This window comes from Mytilus galloprovincialis, chromosome 10 (genome assembly GCF_965363235.1).
Source record: "Mytilus galloprovincialis chromosome 10, xbMytGall1.hap1.1, whole genome shotgun sequence".
In the NCBI taxonomy this organism is placed as follows: Eukaryota; Metazoa; Mollusca; class Bivalvia; order Mytilida; family Mytilidae; genus Mytilus; species Mytilus galloprovincialis.
This window is the reverse complement of record NC_134847.1, coordinates 56,184,861-56,189,854: the sequence shown is the minus strand read 5'-3', so window position 1 is coordinate 56,189,854 and position 4,994 is coordinate 56,184,861. Positions and strand designations below refer to the sequence as shown.

The 4,994-nt window shown below is 31.2% G+C and overlaps 1 long non-coding RNA gene across 1 annotated transcript; it reads left to right on the top strand.

Annotated features, from left to right (window-relative positions):
• The first annotated feature begins 323 nt into the window (after positions 1 to 323).
• On the top strand, positions 324 to 4,296 carry LOC143047891 (uncharacterized). The gene is made up of 6 exons (XR_012969686.1): positions 324 to 351; positions 949 to 1,106; positions 1,560 to 1,850; positions 2,153 to 2,173; positions 2,547 to 2,800; positions 3,935 to 4,296. It is a non-coding gene; the product is annotated as an uncharacterized LOC143047891 (long non-coding RNA).
• The last annotated feature ends 698 nt before the right edge of the window (positions 4,297 to 4,994 follow it).

Here is a 4,994-nt window from a genome sequence, read left to right as displayed (position 1 = left end):
TCAAACCTCAATTATGAGGTCAATATTATTATCCTCAGATGTCTATAAATAAGTCGACGAGTAAATAGATATGTACTACATTTGATGCAATGTCCTTATATCAATTTCATATCTTTAAAACATACTGACAATATTGTTGAATAGTAAGGGGAATCATTTACGCCGACACTTTTGTTAAACGTCACAACTATATCAAAATACAAAACGTAAATCTGTTCTACCAATCTTGACAAACAATTTGAAAAAAAATGTCACTTTCCAGCGGACATATTTTTGGTTAATTGCATGATAACAACCGTGGGCAGAAATTTATCTTTCAATCCAGCAGTAAATATAGATCATTACAGAGAAGTAAGTAAACACCCACTTTGTTTATTGTTGGTTCTTAAATATGTTTTGTATATCGATATATGTCTGATAGGAAAGCGAAAACATAATTAATTGAGTATCATAAATGATTCATAAATGAACAACAAAAATGAACAAAAGATGTTTATAATGACAGCTTTAGAGCTACTTCTCATTTTAAAATATAAAAACAACGTTCAATTTGCTGATATAATTTACATTTAAAACGTTTCATTCAATCATTTGACTATTCTTTTGACACTAAATTCTTACTACTGTAAATCCAATGTAAAATCCTCAGGTTTGATGCATAAATACGCATAGATCTATCTTTTGGCATTGTAATGTCAGAACGTCACGTTCAATGACTTTTAAAACACAAAGGTCTCTACTGGTATATATGGAGGTGTACTCTAGCAAAGAATAATTTCGATCCCTACCTAAAACACTTCCTTTTTCAATTGCCAGTTTAATTCCAACTCTATACCGGTCGACCAACTAGGTAGATTCCATCATTGTTTATAGGTTATTGTTCTCGCATACTGGTGAAATAATTGTCACTGAACCACAATTAATCAACCTATTAACTATTATCATCAGTTCTAGCATGGCCTGTGGTCCAGGAGTCAAAGATTTCTTCGTATTAGTAGAATACAAAAATGCTATCGGTACAATGATGAAACCAAATGTGACGTGATAACATACACATGTCAGAGTATGTGTTGTCCAGGTTGGGATTTAGGCCAAATGTGACAAACGTGAGTAGATACGTAACAGACAAGGACATGGATTTAGAATAAGAAATATATCAGTTCATATGGTGCTAAAATACATGCATGACTGTGTAGTTTAAATAAACTCGCGTTTTCAATCAGATATGATGTATCTGTAACAGTTGTGGCTTGTCAATGAGCATCTGCATTTTCCATAATAGTATATTTATGTTTTGATTTACTGGTTTATTTAAAGGGCAAGTTCCTCATTATTATGTATATTTTTTTGCAAATGATTTTGTGCGTTCGCATTTTCTTATATGGCTATATTTATCAAGTTTTTGTACTGAATTTATTCTAGATTGATTATTTTTTATAAGTTCTAGTTATAATTTACTTCATTCTAAATTGAAAAACAGTTTCGTAAAATATATTTTACATTGTGTCGTTACTTGAATATACTAAATATATATTCAAGAAAAATAAACTATTTCACAGCAATCACGAATTTTGAATGCTCAGAATCACTAATCAACAGCACCAAAATGCACGGAAGTGAATACTGCGTTGACAATACTTATTGTAAACAAGGAGAAGTGTGCTGCTCAAACAATGGTACAAGTATACAATTGTCTAAACACCACTACTGGTATCGTTACATATACCAGACTGTTGGTGAAACCAACACAGCCACCAACGACATATGTACATTGTGTAGCTGTAATACCGATGGTCATATAGCAACTATGGAATGTGAGAAATCTACATGTAACTGGGATAATCAAACAGGTTAGTTAATTTCAATTAGAATTTTTACAAAATATCAAAATTATACCTATCAAAAGACATGAATATATGCTGTAGTATGAGACAGCAACCAAAAGATAATTTGTTTTCAGCAATTATACTTCATATTAGTACTACCAAGAAAGTTAAACAATTCGTTTGGAAAGAATTTTATTGATTGAAACCCCTACAACATCAGTGCAAAAAATGTATTCCACATTTTTTAAGTTGGTATCCAGTTCTAGAAATGAAATACTATAGTAATAGCAACAAGTTTACACAAGTTCGTTTGATTTATTTTGCAGATATTCCAGAAAACTATAAGCGTAAGTCTGTTATTAAGCTTACACACACAAATTCGTTTATGAACACAACACACGGCTATTTTATACAGAACCTATATTTTTGCCGTTGTTTATGTTTCCCAGCTAAATTAAAAAAGAGTTTTTACCCCATATGAACATTTGGTATATTTGATTATTTGAATTCGCTTTAACACAATTTCAAACGTACATGAAAGAAATTATATTCAAGATAATATATTATCGGAAATGCATCAATTAATACTCATATTTAAGAATAATGTGTCTTTTTAGAAGCACTGTTGATTTTATTTCAAGGAAAGTATAAACATACCATTCAATGTTGATGTTTTATGTAAAAGGTTTGTATTTTTAAACGCCATCTTTTTCATTGCAGCTCTAGTTATGAGAAATCTCCAAACGAAGGACAGAACCTATCAGTGTATGTTTTGAGCACTAAAAATTCTGCATATCTTGATACTAGTTCTATGTATGCTCTGGAATTTGAACGAAACATAATGAAAGTCGATGCATCGAAGACTACATTTAGACATTGTCTGTGTGCTTATTCCACTGAGTCCGTCATTGTTAAGTCAGAACCCGACAAATTTGGAAATTATGCCAAAACCACTTTCAAGGTTTATATTATTGGTAAGTTTGATTATAGAAGCACCATATTGTCAATTTTACTTTAAAGATTTCAGATTTGATAGACAACTATCTTTTAAGCTACTAATATTTGATACCTTAAAACATTTAGAGAATTCCAAAGGAAGGGGAATCAAAACTTTCATTTAAACAACATTTAGACAAACGATAAAAGAAGTTGCGCTTATTGAACAATGTCAATATATTAAAATAGATAGGTCAATAAGACAATAATTCCAACCACTCAAAAATGAAAGGACAAAATATGGCCTGTTAAAATATACATATATTTATACAAAAGTTCCCAACATATCACAAAGAGGGAGAATTAAAACAACGCGGACAATATGGTACGTTGACAACCTTCTTTCATAAGCACATGCTGGTGTTTGAAAGAATGTCATATTAAATCTGAATTAATTATGGGATTATTATATATAGATCTTAAAAATCAGCAACGCTTATTCATTGAAAACTCAATTGGCTTTGCTTACTGTAGATAAGATAAAGTATGCAAACTTAACTTAAAATCAGCAATGAAAATACAATTTTTGACAGAGCGCTAGTCTTTACCCCCCTCGTTTATCCATTTATCTATTCAAAAAGATTAACCGAATATAATGGTACAATATGAATGCATATGTATATAGTGTCTTAGTACAATTAGAACAAACAGAAGAAAAATCCTACCCAATTTATTCACTGAAAGAGTTTGCATACTATTCTTGCAAAGAACATCAATTTTTACATGAGGAAAGAAACCTTTTTAATGTATTTATTTAAATGACTGTTAACGCGTATTTTTAGAAAAGTGAAAGATTCAAAATTACTTCAACACAGCTATAAACTAGACTTCGTACCAAATATTATGTTGATATGATGCAACACAGTAAATCCTACGCTGTAAGAAAATCATTCAAGAAGTACACGAATATCATAGTGTTTTACTTGAAAGGTATTGCAAAGGTAGTCATTTCATAACATACTTATAGATATAAGGGTTACTGGCCATGAACATACACTTTTTAATGCTAGGGAAAAGCCACGGAGACAAATATTAAGGATAATTCCTATATCAAGTTTCGTTCATTGATTTAATAGAATATCGTTCAATATTAAATTATCAAACCTTTGCAGATAGATTTGAGCCAGTTTTCCATGAATGTCCACACGATAGAGTTATACAATCAAGTGATCTGTTTGAATGGACAGCGCCTACCGTTACTGATAATGTAGGAGTTCAGGACATTGATGGACCAGTCTTACCACAAAAAAACAAAACCAATGTTGTTCCTGGGACTTACACCGTGATCTATAAAGCCATAGACTGGTCCAATAATACCACAACGTGTCAATTTACAATAATAGTTAAAGATCCATCAGGTGATTTATTTTATTTTTTTTGAAGATAAGAGAATTCGATTTTTCAAAAATGCACGGATAACATTTTGATACACACAAAATATTGAGTGCAACTTCACAAGCAGTACAAAGAAAAAGAAAATATCAAATCACAAACAACAACCAAAACCAATAAGTCGAATACAGATAGCCCATAACAAAATCAAAAGACGAAATGAAAAATTAGTCCACAACACGCTTCACTGAACCCGTAAGAATGAGTAAAACGAATCCAACCAAAACCCATGTGAATACACATATAAAGTTTTCATGAAATTCTACAGGATTACTGTACATTGCAATGGTTCCCTTTTCCGACAGAAAGTTGTAGAAGAAACGAAACATGATTGTCTCTTTAAAATTCATACACTTATTCCATATTTCAGTGGACTATCTGATGTTGTGTATAAATAGGTGATATCATTGTTTTTCTTCAAACTGTCTTTTTTTATTGCATCAAACAATTACAAACGGACATCTGATTATATTGCATAATTATAATAGCTCTTTTTTTTTAATTCAGATGTGACTACTTTACTCAGTGGCGAATCCAGTAATTTGAAAAGGGGGCGAAATTTTAAAGATCGCCGAGCAGAGCGAGGCTACAAAACATTTAGACCTTTTTGGGGCTAAAAATCATAAAACAAGTGTAAAATGCACATTTTAAACGGTTCCTGGCGTGGGGCATGTATATTCTATAGTTGCTGTAAAGTGTAAGGGTTTGACATTTTTATGCTGTAATCTCCCTATTGATTGTCTATCATAAAATAATAGTATAGATCCAAAGCTATGTACT